General features: G+C 48.6%; 1 protein-coding gene across 2 annotated transcripts in view; it reads left to right on the top strand.

Annotated features, from left to right (window-relative positions):
- CENPF (centromere protein F) overlaps window positions 1-18,344 on the top strand; it is a 364,724-nt gene that overhangs the window by 161,753 nt on the left and 184,627 nt on the right. The gene's annotated exons all lie outside the window — the stretch shown is intronic.

Raw genomic sequence — 18,344 nt, 5'->3', positions numbered from 1 at the left:
TTCTGCAGGTGCCTGCGGTTGGGTATTGTAGTGCACGGACACTGCAGATCCTGTATAAAACACTGCTTCTGATGGATACTTCTTTGTGCATATTTGTCACCTTTGAATATTCCAGGCCCCAGACTGGATCTGCAAACTTCTTCCAGTCACAAGTCACAGGGGGTGGTGAAGGAAGTGGTGCTGGCTCTGTCTCAACACCAAAAATGACTTAGGATGCAAGTTCCTGCTGCATTGATGTCGAGGATCCAGGCGTTGGGGCTTGCAATATGAAGGCAAGTGTCGAGGATGTGTTGTACAGTTAAGGCGATGCGTCGGTTGCGATGAGTGCAGAGGCTGAGATGAGGAGTTTCGTTGTCATCGAGGCTACTGTTAATGGGGATACAAAGACCTTGTGCTAGGAAAAGCGTTGCAGTGGCGGTTCTGCTCCACGCAGCAGCAGCGATGTGTTGATTCTGCTCCTGTAGCTGTGGATACGTTAGTTCCACTGAAGCAAAACACCTTAGACCCACTTCCAAGGGGACTGGGGTGGCAGTACTTTGCAGGGCAGACTGACAGATGGCAGAGTCTAGGAGCAGGGTGGTTGGAAGTCTTTTATGGCCCTTAGACTTCAGATCGGGAGGACAGCCAGCTAACCCTTGCAGTCACTCTGGGTTCAAGTGATGCAGATCCAGTCCTTCTCCCCCTGTAGGGGAACACCAGGAAGCAGAGCAAGGCAGGAGTCCAGCAAAGCAGCAGTCCAGCAGAGTGGCAGTCGTTCAGCATTACAGCAGTCCTTCTTCCAGGTAGAGTAGTCACAGGGCCAGAAGTGTGCTGACCTGGTTGCTTGGTGTCAGAGGTCCAGTACTTATACCCAGTTGGGCCTTTAAAGTGGGAGAAACTTCAAAGACAGGCCTTCGAAGTGCACAGAGGTCCTGGTCTTCGTACCCTTGCTGCAGGCTCACTACAGGGGGTTATGCCGCCCTTCGTGTGGAGGCAGGGCATATCCTATTCAGGTGTAAGTAAGGCTGTGGCCAGCTCCTGCCTCCCATCCTGCCAGAATGGCCCAACAAGGCACACCTATGCTCCCTTTGTATTTGGCTGTCTAGGGGGAATACACGAAGCTGTCACTCAAACCATACATGTGATCAGAGACCGGCAGCAGACACCAAATGGCTAAAGTAAGAAAATGACAACTTTCTAAAAGTGGCATTTTCAGAATTGCAATTTTGAATCCAACTTCACAATAAATTGTGATTCCAGAGACACCAAACTTAAAAAGCTCATTTCTTCCACATTGTGAATTACACTTTTAAGATGTAATACGGTTATCCCAATGTTATCCTATGGGAGAGATGGGCTGTGCTGTAGTGAAAAATAAGAAAACAATGTTGAGAGTTTTTCACTACCAGGACAGGCAAACCTTAAAGGTACATTGTAGGAAGGTGGCCTGGTGTGTGGTGGGTACCTAAAGTGCTTACACCTTATACCAGGTCCAGGTATCCCCTATTAGTGTAGTGTAGGCAGTGTCTAGAAGCCGGGCTTCCTAGAGTAGCTGTGGATGAGCAGCCAAGCCTTATCTAGGCTTATGTAGGAGACATGCAAAGCTCATGCAATACCACTGTAGTCACACAGCACCTACACACATGAAAGAAAACACTCAGTGTTACCAAAATAAAGGTACTTTATTTTAGTGACACAATGCCAAAAAAGTATTAGAGAGGCAACCCTCCAATAGGAGGTAAGTAACACATTTATAGGGTCATTAGGAACCCGGCGGTCGGAGCTATAGTGGAGGTATTACCGCCAATAGGCTGGCAGTACCTACCTCCACTATTATGACATTGGCAGTTTGGCTAAAGCTAAACCGCCAAGTCAACACACCGACTGCCCCGGCGGCAACGATAGCCGTGCTGGAGACTTCAGTTTTCAGCCCGGCGGCCGTCATTAGGCCGCCCATGGCATTTTGACCCCGCCCACCGCCATGGTTTCTGTACTGCCACAGAAACCATGGCGGTAGACACTATCAGTGCCAGGGAATTCTTTCCCTGGCACTGATGGGGGGGGTCTCCGCCGCCCCATCCCCAGAATCCTCCACCATCCTCCCACTCCCGACCCCCCCCCCCCCCCCCCACATATACACACATACACGCGCAGACATACACACCCATACACACATTCACCCACGCATGCATACATTCATACACACTCACAGCAACCCTCACGAACATACATCCAGGCACACACACAAGCACACGACACAACATGCACATACATACACACACACCCACACCCACTCATGCACACACGCATTACACACGCATTCACACAGTCACACACACCCCCACATACGCACACAACACCCCCGCCCCCCTCTTCTGTCAGAGAACCCGACTTACCTGCTTGCATGGGGGTCCTGTGTCAGGTGACAGGACGCGGCGCTGCTGCCAGCAGCAGCGTCCGCCAGCAAAACACCGCCAGGCCGTATAATGGAACATGATATGCTAGGCGGTGTTTTGCTGGTGTGGCGCTGCTGCTGGCAGCAGCGCCACCTTACCACCGTCTGCCGCCATGACCGTCACCGGAATTCCACCAGTCTTCTGGTGGAATTCCAGCTACGGTCATAATGGCATGGATGGTCGGTAGACACAGCAATGGTATGTTGGCGGTAGGCGGCATTTGCCTCCAAGGTCCTAATGAGGGCCTAAATATATACACTAGTTATCAGCAATAGGCATAGAAAGTGATAGAAAACAGTGCAAATGCAGTTAGACAATAGTGACCCCAGTGGAATCCCAAACCATATACTAAAAAAATGGAATGCGAACACAGGACCCCCACCTAGGTAAGGGGACCAAGTCCAGAAGTCACAGAAGAGTCCAGGAGGAGTAGGAGCTACTACCTACCTAGCTGTGGATGCAGGAGTTGGTCAACGGTGATGTGAAGATCAGCACTGAAGTAGTTTTCGAGTTCCTGAGGAGTGCAGTCAATGTCCCACGCTGGAAGAAGAATCGCAGTCGGGTGTTGGTGCAGGTATTCCACCAGCAAGCCTTGACAAAAGCAAATGTTGTGGTTCGCGGAAAGTGGAACTGCCAGGGACCAGCAAGGCCCAGTAGGACTCAACCTAGGAGGGGGAGTCAGAGGGGACCCTCAGTGACACAGAGAGCCCACAGGAGCAAAGGCAGCACCCACAGGAGTGGGACACGAGAGTCGTAGAAGAGCCAACGTAGCACAACTGGAGGAGGGTCCCACGCCTCAGGAGAAATGCACAGAGAGCTGTGTGACGCAGGAAGGAGTGCTGGGGGCTGGTGCTACACGAAGCACGGAGATCCCTTAGAGGAGATGCAAACCAGCCTTGGCAGCTGCAAGAGACATGTTTCACGGGGGTACTGTCCTGCGTGGAAGGCAAGGGCATGCCTCCATCAAAGTTGTAGAGCTGGCAGAGAGGACCAAGAGCACTACTCCAGACCACCAGCTGTGATGCAGGATCCATGCAGCTCAGGATGAGAGGAGATCCACGCAGCCGGTTGTTGTTGCAGTAGGTGCCTGTGGGTGCAGGGGAGTGACTCCTTCACTCTAAGAGAGATTCCTTCTTCCTTCACGTACAGACTGAAGTCTTGCCGCCCTCAGAGAATGCTCAGCCAGGGAAATGTTGCAGAAGCTGGAAGGAGCCGTGGAAACAATGTTGCAATTTTCCTCGTGGGTGCAGATTATTGGTTCCTGGAGGGTCCAGTCGCGGTTCAAGTGGCTAAAAGTCGAAGTAGGTTGCATTCCTGATGGAATCTTGCAAGCTGAATCAGAGGACCCAACCCAAGAGAGAGACCCTAAATAGCCCTGAAAGGGGGATTGGTCACCTAGCCGGGGGGTTGATCACCTAGCCAGGTAACCCCCTATTAGAAGGGGGCTATGATGCCACCTGCCTGGCCCGGCTACTCAGATGCTCCCAGTGGTCCCTGCCAACCTTGGAAACAAGAGGAAAGAACCTAGGGATCCTCAGGGGGAGCTCTGGGCACCACCCCTGGGGTGGTGATGGACAGAGAAATGGTCACTCTCCTTTCCATTGTCCAGTTTCGCACCAGAGCAGGGACTGGAGGTCCCTGAACCGGTGTAGACTGGTTTACGCACAGAGGGCACCAAATGTGCCATTCAAATCATAACAATGGCTTGAGTAGGCTACTCCTCCCAAGCAATGTAATACCTGTTTCCAAAGGAAGAGAGCGTTACCCCCCTCTCCCAGTGGAAATCCTTTCTTCTGCCTTCCTGGGCTTGAGCTGTTCATGCAGCAGGAGGCCAGAAACCTGTCTGAGGGGTGGCAGCTGCTTGGGCTGCCCCGAAACCCCAAAAGGCTGGTAGGAGCAATAGTGGTGGTCCTCTAAGGAGCCCCCAGAGTGCATGGAATCATACTTCCAATACTGGCAACGTAATACATGCTTCAGCCCCTGGGGATCCCCTGGTACCCAATGCCCACACCAGTATGCCAAAATTTGGGATGAAATGGTGCTAGTTACCAAGTTAGAGGGGAGAGAGCATAATCACTGAGGTCCTGGTTAGCAGGATCCCAGTGAACACAGTCAAACACACTGACAACAGTCAGAAAATGGGGATAAACAATGCTAAGTAAGAGGGTACTTTCCTAAATACAAGTCCTGCCTTTTAAATAAATGACCTCTGGGTTGTCAAGGGCCTACCTTAGGGGTGACATGTATAAAAAAAAAAGGGAAGGTTTCGGTCAGGCTTAAGGGTTACTTTGCCAGGTCGGCATGGCAGTGGAAAACTTCATATAGCTCTGCAATGGCAGGCCTAAGACATGGTTAAAGGGCTAATTAACCATGTGGGTAGCAGAATCAATGCTACAGGCCCACAAGCAGTATTTAATTTACAGGCCCTGTGCAAATGTAGAGAACCTTACTAGGGACATATAGGTACATTAAATATATGCCAATTAGGGATACGCCAATGTTGTCCTGTTTAGAGGAGAGAGCAAAAGCACCTTAGCACTGGCTACCAGTGGGAAAGTGTACAAAGTTCTAAAGCTAGCAAAAGTGATGTCAGAAAAGTGGTGGAGGTAGGCAAATAGTTGGGGGGGAAACCACCCTAAGGCTCTTGGGTCTAATGCCACCTCATGTCAAGGGGTGAATCGAACTGTAGCAAAATGCTCCGTACCTTTAGCTCCTGGAGACCCAGGCTTCTTGTCACGGCATCTGTTCCCAGGAAGCTTAATGTACCACAAAACTGAGCCCAGGGGTCCTTCCTACCCTACCCACCGACCACCAGTCAAAAAAGTAGCAAGTAATGAGGAAAAAATAGTTCCACTTTGGAAATTGCAAATGTAAATTGGATAAAGTGCATATAAGATCTCTGGAAGGAACTCTTGTATTAAATGCTGGTCCTATTAATAACACATGCAAGCCCAAAACTCTCAATAGTGTTTTCTGACACAGTCACATCTCTAATATTCTTTAGTGTGATTTGAAAGATTTATGTAAATAATCAAAGCACCTTGAGATTGTCCAGAGTATACTTTAAGAGTCAGTTTGCACTGAAATAAACTCTTGCCCACCTGTATTACTTTGCTTACGTGGGTATGCCCTGTTTTGGCGAGCAGCTCCTTGGTCAGAAAGAAGATGCAGCATTACTGCGGTTCAAAGAAGACAAAGCCACTGCAAGTTTGCTAGGACTGCTGTCATCAGCGAAAGACGTTCTTTACCTTTATAGTCTCAAAGCCTTCAGACAGTGCCAATCCACCCCACGTTTTCAACAAGAGCAACTAATACCGCCTCTCCCCATATCCCTCCAGCCTTCATAATTCTTCTTCCCTACACCATCAGGTAAGTTGCATTAGTTCACCTGTGAAGAAGTATGTGATGTCAGTGAGAGGACGACTATCCTTTTCTGCAGGCCTAGAAGGCCATAACTTCAACCAGTGGGTCAAGAAGATTGTGGATGAGTGTAATACCATACCCTTCCAGTTGTTCCTGCTGTAGAACGGTTTTGGGGAGTTGGTGCCAAAGTAGGAAATCGGGCAAGGGGAAAGTGGCCTTTTGGCAGGATCACTCCCACTTTTTGCTGGATTTAGTGCTGGCTTACTGACTGATCACTGGGGTGCTGTCGTTCAGCATTCAGTCTACATACTCTAACCCCTAAAGTATATGTGCAATTGACTAATCCCTAATTGGCTCATACCATGTATAATAGTCCTTAGTATATGGTTTGTCAAGCCTTCTGTCAAATCAAGCCGGCAGCCTTCCGCTCAGGTGAGAACATTTCTCCAGAAAAAAAGACTACGCCAGAAGATACTTTTTTTTTACTGGGGCAAAACTGGTCCCTAAAGCTGATCTTCTCTCCATCATAGTCTGCCTTTGTAGGAGGCTGGCTCTGTTTATAGTGTACGAAAATGATGTGCACTGTGCAGAGAGCCCAAGCACCCGACCTTGGTATCCAGAGGTATTAAGTAGACTACCTAATGCTCTACATTTAGTGCTAGCTTGGTTGAACAATTAGTCTAATCTTGAGGATGTTCTAAGCATTTGTTGAACCCCTTGTATCAAATGTGGACACTCACACAAAATAATTATCTGGGGGGGGGGGGGGTGGCCAAGCGCAAGATGGCATGAGATGCTAAACCAGAGCTCTCTGGCTCCACACTCAACATCTGCTGCCAACTAAAGCAAAACTGGGCTGCAGGAACGGCAAAATACCCCCATACTGTTGCTCTGAGGGAGGCGGACTGCGGAGCGGGCCGACTCTCCTCCCTCCGGTGGTGGCTGGGATCGAGCAGCTGTGTCTCCTAGGGCTGTGGCTGCCATTTTTCTCCTTCCTGTCACAGCCTAGGAAGCTGCTGCACCTTGGCTCTGATCTGGCCATGCTGGGACGGAATGGCCTAACGCGCCCAGCACGGAGAGTGACCCGGAGATCTGTACTTCAGGGGATGCCAATTCCCCCCCCCCCCCCCCCCCCCTCCTCTCCTTTGCTGTGATCCCAGAAAGGGGGCACCTCAGGGCCTCGAACGTGAGGCCTGGGGCAGTGAGGACAGCGCAGGGGATGAATGGGAGCGGCTGCAGCATGATGGGGGTACACCGCTCTGGGTGCCTAGAGGTCTCGCGCGTGAGGACTGTTGCAGGGAGAGGTTTACCCCTCCTCACTTCCACATCAGCAACATGCCGGAGCCTACTGCAGCCTATTTGGAGCGGGAGAGCTTATTGGGACCATTGGTGTCTCCTGGACCCAGAGGCAGTGGCCAGGTAACTGCTGCCTGGGTGCCGGAGGCCTCTGGGCTCAGGGGCAGCCCTGCCTTCCTGGTGACCACTGCTGGCCTGGGTGCCAGGTGTGCGTTTATTGACCTGTCTGCTGCCCCGAGCTGGGCACTGAGTCTGCTAGAAGCTTGGTCCCTGTGCACCGAGCAGAGGTGTTCAACTTGCGGGTCTCTGGCGCGGACTCTAGTCGCGATGGGGAGCCTGGACCACAGCTGGGCACCCATGAAAAAGCTAGTCTTACCCTCCTGGAATTTCAAACTGGGAAGCATAAAAGGAAGCAACAATTGTAATCTCCAGGGAGCTGAGGCCCATCAGCGCGTCCTCCCCTTGCCTGGTGTCCTGGCCGTGGGTCGCTCGCTCGCTTCTTCTTCTGCTGTCACCTCTGGCACTGGGGGATCTGGGTGCAGGGGGCCCAGGAGTCAAGCCTCCTGGGGTTTCGAGACAGCGTCCACTTCGACTTCTCCTTGCGCGTAGTCTGGGACCCTCATTATGCCACACAACAAACCTGCGAAGGAGATCTCCATCTCCTCCCTATGGAATAAGCCTCCTAAAAAGGAAACAGAAATCTGAGTGGGCCTTAGACTCCAGGGATGCCCCTCCTGCACCGATTAACATAACACCGTACATCCTCACATACTTTCTTCAGGTAATTGGCTAAGAAATAGGATCACTTAAGGATGACCTCAAATCGTGCATTAAAGATGTATGTTGAGAAGTAGCGGAGATTGGGAGTCGAGTGGATGACCTCAAGTGTACTGTATATGCTGGATCGGAGGACCAGGAGCTGCTTTGGAGTTGTGTGAACACCCTGAACAACAGAACATAGAACTGAAATCCAAACAAGAAGATCTTGATAATTGAAGCAGACTAAATTTCGATGTATTCCGAAAGAAGCGAATGGGACAGACAGACATGGCCTTCACGGCAGCCCTCTTCCACTCTATTTAGGGGGACACTGGGGCTCCGCTCTCTGCACTAGACCTAGCCCACAGGGTAGCTTTGGCATCTAGTGGACTCAATACACCCCCCGACATCCTAGTGAGGGTCCACTACTTTACTGAGAAGGAAGCAACACGGCAAATCATTCAGTCTGACTTTTCAGGGCTATAACTTTCAAGTGTACCAAGACCACTCTCCCTTAGCCTCCGCCGTCGAAAGAATTCAAACCAGTCACGGACCACCTACGCAGTAGGGATATCCGATACTAATGGGGACTTCCGTTTGCTCTCATCTTCGACTGGGAGGAGAACAGGCGATATCTGGGATTCCTCTCTGAAGCACGGAAGCTCCTCAATCTCTCTGATATAGACTCTGAAGAGGTCCTGGAGAGGGAAACCTTCTCTCCCAGGGAACCCCTGAAACCCATCTGGGAGACTTTGGGCCCTCACCGCAAGAAGCTTTGTGCAGATGAGGCATCCCAGAGGAAAGCAAAAAAACATCATCATTCAACACCTGCGAAGCCTGGATCGCACCCTGTCCCCTCCCTTCTCAACTGTTTGCACTCCCTGACTTCTGCCACCTGAGCCTTACGGGGAGAACTGCCTATCCACACATTTACCTGTTGCACCCCTAAACTGAGCTGTATGGCAGTGGCGCTGACCAGGAGTCCGGAGAGCTCTTGAGGACACGAGTACCTGACACCATGACTCTGGGCAGATGTGGCCTGGTTGCTTTGCTCAACCTTTCCGGAAGGTGACTCCACTGTAGGAAAGTGGGAGTTGCTGTGCTGCTCTCCAGGGGAAGAGACCCTTGCAGTTGGGCCCTGTTGGCCATTGTTTAATGTTCATTTGCCTCATTGTTTCCCTCTACAGGTGTGTCTCCATGGCTCGGACTCCCAAGCTTCTTCACAGGGTTCTCACCTAACATCTTCATATACTCACTCGACTTTCGGAAGCTTATTCCACTTCCTTGCCTATTTTGGGCCCACCACATTGGGGAGTGGCACACCCAACCTAGAAGAAAGCTTTTCCCTCACCATTTGTAACACATGATGAACCTTTTACGGAGAACTAAATTGCTTTCCATTAATATCCAAGGCATGAAATCTCCCAATAAGTGCAACAAGTTTGGGGATACATCCTTCGGCATGATTCTGACCTCGTGTTCTTGTAGGAGACTCACCTTAGGGGCATAGATAGATCACCAATGGCACATCCACGATATCCTGTCCGTCACTGGGCCGATACAGAAACGAAAACCGCTGGGGTGGGCATACTGTGCAAGGCATCCTTTCGTCCACACATCACCAAGGTATATGTGTCCCCGAAGGCCGATACCTCATCCTACATCTTTCCCAAAATCGGCTTAAGCTTACACTCCTGAACATATATGCTCCAAATACTGGACAGGATATGTATCTTCGCAAAGTATTAAATGAAGAACTAGGGGCGAGTTGAAGGCGACATAGTGGTGGAAGGCAACCTCAACTTGGTATGGGATCTGTTGATCGACTGTGACACTACCGGCTCTCAAGAGTCAGGTTCCATGTCGGTTCAGTTGAAGAAGACCATACAGGAACTGGGCCTGGTGATGCCTGGCAGCATCAACACTCTGATTCCCGCAATTACTCCTTCTCCCTACTCTTGCATTGATTACGTCTTTATCAACCCCACTCTCCTTCCTCTACTAGACAACACTGAAATATCTGAAATATCAATCTCAGACCATGCACATACGGCTTTGCCTGGTCGCCCTCCCCCAACCTAATAGGACATACACTAGACTGGCACCTTCCCCCAGCCCTCCTGTGCGACCTAGCCAACATCAATGACATTCGCGCAGGCATAAAGGTTTACTTTACACTCAATACAGAAAACAATACTTCACTGCAGACCATGTAGGAGGGGTTCAAAGCCACCATCTGGGGGCTGCGGGGTTGGGGTGGCGGGGGGTGTTCATCACCATAATAGCTATCGTGGGAAGGAGGGAGGCCGGTCTGGTGGAAGACATCTTGACGTCAGACATTCGCCTTACCCCTTCTATGGCAATGGCTGAGATTGCTCTAATCCCTAAACAGGGCAAAGATCCTTCCCACTGCCAATCGTATCGTCCAATTGCCCTTCTTAACACCAACACAAAGGTCTTTACTAAAATATTGGCTTTGTGCTTGAGCCCTGATCAAGTGGCATTTGTATGGGATAGACGGGACAGACAATGTGAGACGTATCACACACAGGCTTCAGCTGCTGGCCTTTCTGCTGTCCTTGGACGCAGAAAAGGCCTTTGACAGGGTCAATTGGGCCTTTCTTAAATTGGTCCTCCTGAAGATTGGAATGGGTCCTAACTTACTCAGCAAGGTAATGGCATCATATGCCGCCCCAACAGACATGATCCGAGTCAATGGCACTCGCACGGCTCCAGTTCGGATCGGGAGGGGCACTAGGCACGGGATGTCCACTCTTGCCCCTTGTTTTTGCTTTATCTGTGGAACCTTTCGCCATTACGCTACGATAGGCACAGAATTGCAGGAATTGCATTTGGCAGTCTTTGTGGATGATCTGCTGCTAACTGTCACACAGCCCTCTAATCCTCTCCCAGTGGTTATCCAGGCCTTTGATACCTTTGTGACTGCTTCTGGCTTTAAAGTTAATATGTCCAAATTGTCTGTCTTGAATCTCACTATCCTGATGTTGGACCTCTCTCACTTGCAGAGCATGTCACCCTTTAATTGGGAATCACACATGATCCGATACTTGGGACTCAACCTTACGGCCACCCTCGACACAGACAGCAGCGAACTGGCCACGAACTTCAGAAGGGCATGTTAGAGGACCTTTGCTGTTGGTGGCCTCTGTATATTTCGTGGTTAGGGCGAATCGGCATCATAAAAATGAACGTTCTACCAAGAGTCCTATATGTGTTCCAAACCCTACCCACTCCAGTCCGGCAGGATGACCTAATTAGATTACAGTGGGCTATCAGTACCTTCATTTGAAACAACAAGAAACCCAGACTTTCGAACACACACTTGATGCATCCACGCGAGCAAGGAGGTTTAGGGTGCCCCAACGTCATAGAGTACTATTGGGCAGCACACTTATGTTTTATATCTGCCTGGGCAGCGTGAGAAAGCGAATGACTCAGATTACACGTGGACCGAGCGGTAGCCTGCAGACTCCTATGGGATCTAGCTTGGCTCCTGAAATCCACCTGGCCATGTAGTGCATACTTAGCAATGCCCCTGAGAACAGTGCTGGATATTTGGGGTGGAACAGCGGTGAGACGTGGCCTCACAGCCTGTCCCTCCCCAAACACTCAATTGCCCGTAATCCAATATTCCTTGCAGCTCTTTACACAATCATTCCGGGGCTCGACTGACTGGGGCTGTCAAACAATACGAGATCTTTTTACGGCCACCACTATGAAAACTTCCACCCAATGCAAAGAAGACTATGCCCTTCTTGAAGCACACTGCCTACAATATTTGCATTTAAGACACTGAGCTTTTCACCGCTCAACATACCCGGTGTCTATCCATCCATTTACCTTATTTGAAAAGCTGGTATGTACCTATGGGGGATTGAAAGGGCCGATCTCCAATACTTCTAGAACGCTGCAATGCTCCGTCCCGATGCAGTTGCAACCTTGGCAGCCCAGATGAACCTAAGAGATAACCAAAGAGATACCTTTGAAGCAATGGGAAACGTTATGGCACGATATCCCCAAACTGTTCCACAACTTCTCCTTCCGAGAGACTGCATACAAAATATTGCATCGGTGGTACTACACCCCTACAGGGCTGGTGCATATATAACTCGGGACCGTCCACACCATGCTGGCGATGTAAATCTGACCGGGGTGACTTCTGCCATATCTGGTGATCTTGCTCTTTGATCGCTACATTTTTGAAAAAAGTTCTAAGCCATATCAAAGGTGTGATAGCCTACCCCCTTCCATCCACATACAGTATGGCGATACTTGGCCTCCGCCCTACTGCATTAACTGCTCTGGCACACTCTGACTGGACGCTTATTAGTTACATGCTCCACGCAACAAGATAACTCAATGACGTAGCTTAGAAACAGAACGCCCCTCCAACTATCGCTCAATGGTTTGAATGCGTATAGCACACACTGGCAAAGGAGAAAATCTCACACGCACTAGCTCATACCGAGCGGAAATTCCAGAGAACCTGGAGCCCAGTAATACAATACTTTTCTAAACTGAATATTGCTGCTTCAATCCACCCAGATTGCGGGCCCTAGAATTGTTTGGGCCCTTACCCTAATCCCACCTAAAACCATGGGTTGATTGAATCCTGGGCCTCTTTCTCTTTACTGCCGTATTACTCACTGACGACATCTGCACTACTCTCTAGCCCCCCCCCCCCCCCTTATGACCCCATTTATAAGCACAAGCGCATCACACCTGACCCTCAAATCCCCAACTCCCCCTCTATCTTTTCTTCTTCACTCAGATCTTGCTAATAGATGTGGGTGACATATCCATAGCTATGCAATATTGATTGCTTTCTTTTCCTGATATGTTCTGCTTCTTCACTCCAATGTTTAGCTTTGTGACGATTGCTGACACTATCCGACCGGAGGCTTAATTCAGTGACGTGATACAAATACTATATGTTTATTTTCCCACTGTTGCATGAAGATCGTTTTTTTAGCCCACAATGCGAGATATCAGTTCCTAGCTGTAAAACGCTGTTAACACTGTTGAAATACCTAATAAAGAGACGTTTTATAAAAGAATAACTTGAGACCAATTTACCAAAATACTTCAGATTTTTATAACCTTTTTAAGACCCAAGATCATCAAAATCGGGCAAGTACTTTTTAAGTTATGATTTTTCACAGTCTTGTGTAATTACGTACCATTGGAATCGATGGGGAAAACTTTAAAAATTCATATAAAATCAGACAATGCTCTCACAAGTGTCACCTTCTGTTTTTAGGTTGAGATGTCCTATGGGCCAGACGGAGAAGTTTGGATGGTTCCTGGTTCAAGCATGAGCAGCGGCTGAAAGTCTTGGAGCTGGTGCAGATCGGAGAGGGGGACCACTTGGGCACACACTGCACAGCTGGACTTAGTTATGTCCAGTGGCCCCTTGCAGTGTAGAGGTTGCAGGGGGTTAGGTACCCCTAAAGCATAGCTCGTTTCCCAATGCAGATGCCAGAGAGGCCGGGTGCGGTGCAGATAGGTCAGTCAAGGGTTGTATGTCCTAGGGTCCTTGTTCCTGGGGCAGGTCCCTTTGAGGGTGGTTTGCAGGTCAGCAGGGCCACCCTGGGGTGGGGGGGGTTCATAGATGTCATAAAGTTCCTCTACTGGTGCTTGCTTCTGGTCCTCAGAGAGTCCAGAGTGGACTTTACTTCTGGTTATGCAATGTTGGGGGTTCAGTACCCCGGGCTATGGCACGTCTCAGCCACTGGAGGTCGCAGCGCCACCAAACTTGGCACACTGGCAGCGTTTGTCGTCTGGGTCCGTCGAGTGAAATGTGGTCTTGCTGCTGTGTCCGGGTTGTTGGTCAGCGGCCGGTCAGTGAACTCTACTTTATTGGTTCTTGCCTGCTGGGTGCAGTGAGTGACGTCTTTAGCCTGGAGAGAGGTTCTTGGCAATTTTTAGAAGATTGGCGGTCCTCTGGGGTTTCTTAGAGTCTGATGTCTAGTCAACCCCTCAGCGGCAATTGCAGAGTCCTGGGTGCAGCAGGCGAGGTTTGGTTCCTTTTTTTTCATGCAGCATGACTTTTGTTCTCGAGCCTTAGGTCTTCTTTGTCGCAGGCCTTCTTGCGTTCGTCGAATCTTATCTGCAGGTCTAGGGATGCCCAGTAAATACTGCACTTAGTGGGTGTTAAGGAGAGTACCTGGTAGTAGCCAATGGGCCACTTACCTTAGAGTGGTTATGCCCACTATGTGACCACTTCCTGTGGGAAGAGTCACATCCCTGATAGGCTATTTTCCTGCCATCCTAGATGGAGGGAACTGAAATGGTGTGATCACCTCACCTGCCAGACCTTGGGGGTGGTTTAGGCTGGGGGGAGGAGGGGCACTCTTCCTACTCTGTTTTACCACCCATTTCTCCACGCTCAGAGTGGAGGTAAAAAAAAAAGAAATTGGTTCCCATCTTATGCTACCAGCAGAGTCAGAGGTCAGATTTAAAAGACGGTAAAGCCTTTTTAGCTAACCGCTGGGCCAGGGTGCCTGCCTGGGGGAGGAGGTGTAACACCTCCACCCAGGAAAGAATTTGTGTTCTGGTTCCTGGGAGCAGAGGCTCTCACCCCAGGAATCCAGATTTGTGTCTGGTGGTGGCAGGCTGGTAAAAACCTGTCAGCAACCATGCCAGGGCTGTTAGGCTCCAACACTGGCATTAGTGTTGGTTTATTTTTCTGAGTTGTTTGATAACAAACTACCCAGTATTCAGAGAGGCTATCATGTAGCTGAGGAACTCGTAATGACCAGTCTCCAGCACATGTATTTACTATGGCTTCCCTGTATACTTACTGTGTCTTCGGGTTTTGTAAAATTGGAGTAGAGGCATATTTGCACATGCAAACATATGCCTTCACATGCATTATAGTGCACCCTGCCTTAGTGGGGATAAGGCCTGCCAGAGGGCTGACTTACCTATAGTGCACGCCGTGTTAGTGCACAAGGCACTCTTGGTGAGTGCCATGTCGAGTTTGCAACCTTTAAATACACCTGGTCATGCACTTGCAATGGCAGTCTGCATGAGGCTGGTGTGGGGCTTCTTCGAGTGGTACAATGGGTGTCACAGCTCGGAGGGGCCATCTTGAGTACCTATGCCCTAGGTTCCTGAGGTACCTCTTACTAGGGACTTACAAGGGTTGCTGAAGTGCCAATACATAGTAAAGTTTTTGGGAAAGAGATCCGGCCCTGAGAACCTGTTTAGCAGGGGCCCAGGGCACTTACGGTTTGAAACCACATTGTTTTCCAGGCAAAAAGGTGGGGGCTAACCATGCAAAAGAGGTCCTTCACAGCCTTAACGCTTGACTTTGACACAGTCTAGCATGACAAGATACCTGTGGTTGTTGCTTTGCACATTTTGGCACTAGAAAACTCAAGCTCCTAAAAATCATTTTTCTGTTTCCCTTCATTAGATTATTGTTGTTTTGCTCTCTGTTTAAGGATAAAAATATATGCTCTTTTTATAAATTGGAGTGTATTGTTTTTATTGTTTTTTCAATTTATTAACTGTTTTGGTACTGATTAATGTTTTACACTTGTTTTCCTTTGAGTTAAATCTCACTGCTCTGTACTGAACTAAGGTTTAAATTAAAGTAACTTAACTGTACCTGATAGACTAGTGACAGTACTTGGTGACGTCTACCAACCACCCCAGCTAATAATCCACTTTCTCACAGGTGCCACTTAGAAGGATGGCTGTGTTCATCCGATCCTAGACCTCAGGCTGCTGAATTGATAACTGTGCAAGGAGAAGTTCCAGAAGCTGAACCTGGCTGTGGTTTTGTTGATCTTTGATGCGGAAGGTTGTGTAGTATTCTTTGACCTGCAGGAAATTCGCTGTCATATACCTGTGCTGCGGTCGCACCAGTAGTACCTACAATTTGTTGTGGGGTCTGCTCACCACCTATTGATGGTTCTACCTCTCTCCTCCATGTTGACGCATCGCTGCGGAGGACGAGCACATCGTAGCACCAACTATGCGGATCAGAATTGACGCATTGCCCTTGGTTCTGACACATCGCTTTTGCATCGCCGGCTGCGCGGCTCACCAGCGACGCATCATCTTCACTGTAAATGGTTCGACGCACCCGGAGGACATCGCACCAATGACTGCGCGGCTGAGTGACGATACATCCTGGACTGTGTGGATCGTAACCGACACAACGCCTTCCCATTGTCACCCCTGCTCCTTACATCTGGTCTTTAATGTCTATGCAACCCTCAAGGCAAGGTTCTGGTTCAGCGGGACAAGGTTGGTCCCTTTAGCTGGACCACTCCCCATCACAGGTGGTCTGAACCTTTTGGATTTACCCCGTCTAGCGTGACCAGATAGCTCCACTTGGCGCTTTGTTCCTAAGCACAATTGCAGATGTTCTTTAAAAATTCATATCTCAACTTCTACTTATTGGATTTTTGTTGTGTTGGTATTGTTTTGTTCATTACGTTCAGATCTTAGTTAATCTAACCTGTGTGGATTATTTTTGTGTGTGATGTTTTCACTTTTGCTGTTTCAGGTGTTGCACAAATACTTTACACTTTGCCTCTTAAGTTAAGCCTGCCTGCTCTCTGCCAAGCTACTAGGGGGTAAGCACAGGTTAATTTAAAGTGTGTATATAACTTACCCTGACAAGGATTGTGGTCCTCACTAGGACAAGGTGCATACCTGAGGCAACTAGAGAACCAATTTCTAACAAAGGTTGAGGAATCTGGAGGTGGAGTCTCTTCCATAAAGACTGTTACTGAAGGTAAGTAACCTTTTCTTTCATCCCTCAAGAAGAAGAGGATAAATGTCCAGGAATTAGTTCTTAATGCAGAACTGACATACCAGAGTGGCTTCGTTTCAGAAATGTTCTAGAGTAGAAGTTGAGGCAGTTTGCTTTTGCTGGGAGCTATTCCACAACATATTTCTAGTATTTCTACTAATTGGAATCCCACAAATGTTGTTTGGAGATTTCTTTGTCACAGGGCCTGTTTATTTTGTAGGCAATTTGTGATCAAAATATTCGTGAGGTCCACAGTAGATCAAGATTTCCAGTACTACTGATAAAGGTCTTGAAAATCATCTAAGCAACGCTCTAGTTAACAGGGTATCCTTCTGACTAGTCAGCAGCTTTCTCTGAACCAATACCTTCTTGCTCACTCTGGCTTCCATGAGGCATTCTCCCCTGAAGACACAAATGTCCACAGCAGACCTTAATTACTCTCTCAGTGGAACAGTCAAGATACTCACTTGCACTGTTTTGGGACCAAGGGTTGATTCATGCTGGAGGTTAGAATATCTTCCAGTTTACTTCATTTGGGCAATGTAGGCTTTCTTCTTGCTTCAATGTAAGCTTCATACAGGCCAGTGAAGCACTTGATACACAGGTATGACTTAAAAAGGAACCTTTAATGCATCTAAATGAAAAGTATAGTGTATCAGATGGGGGTATTCTTTCTTAGTCCCCCTGTTGTGAGATAGAGTATTCCTGTATTCTCCATTTCGACTATTTCTAGCATTCTAGAATTCTGCCTGTGTGTTTACCTTCATATCCAGTGGTTCCAAAGTCTCAATACAATATCTTTTTAGTTTCTTTAATTCTAAGATAGTTATTATTAGGGAAGAGTCCTGGTAGTGGTGTGGATAGAATCACAGGTAATGGTAGGACTGGGTTCCCATATATGCCAGAAAAGAAGAAAAGAAGGGTATTGGACTACCATCCTTTCTCAGCCCTGCCTCTCCTCCTGTGTATGTCTCCCACTTCCCAGTCCTGTGTAGCCATTAACCCAATTTACAGAGGAAGAAGAAATTGAAAGTATTAGACATCCGCCCCCCGCCTCCACTGTCCATTATCCCACGTGTCACCCATAGTCTGTTTTTCTGTATGTTAAGTGGGATAGCTAAAAAGTTGTTTCTCCATTTTGACTCTCCTACCTGTGGTAGACTCCCATTTTGGCCTTTTCCCTTTCAAAAATGCATCTTGCCTTCCTAGTCTACCCCTGTGTGACCATTATGGCAGACGTCTGAATTTCTGAGCTATTTCCTCGAGCCACTGATGTTTGTCATCAACCAATCCCCTCTCCCCCAAACCAGACGCTAAAGAGTCCCCATGCTTGCTCTTCAGAACAGATGGGTTGACTCATTTTAGGCAGAATTGCATGCCTGTCACAAGAGCAGAGAAAGCATCATTCACCAGTTGCTGTGCCTTGGGATGGGGGAGGCGGAGGCATGAGTAGGTGGTGCAGAGGTTACTGTAGCTGGGGAGAGGTTCCCTTTTTTTGGTGAGTCCTTGCTAGTTCAGTTTTACCAACACTTTGTCACAAACAAGCTTTGAAAACCTTTACTTCAAATCATGTTCTCTTCTTTATTAAGCTACTCCTGTCCTTAAATAAGTGAGGTTTGACATTGGTAGATCCACTTTTTCAACCGTCTTATGTAAGGTAAGCTCCATTAGATTTTACTTGTACCCATTGAAGTGCCACA

The sequence above is a fragment of the Pleurodeles waltl genome, chromosome 5, assembly GCF_031143425.1.
Source record: "Pleurodeles waltl isolate 20211129_DDA chromosome 5, aPleWal1.hap1.20221129, whole genome shotgun sequence".
Taxonomy (NCBI): Eukaryota; Metazoa; Chordata; class Amphibia; order Caudata; family Salamandridae; genus Pleurodeles; species Pleurodeles waltl.
The sequence above is the reverse complement of the archived record's forward strand: the minus strand, read 5'-3'. Positions and strand labels throughout refer to the sequence as shown.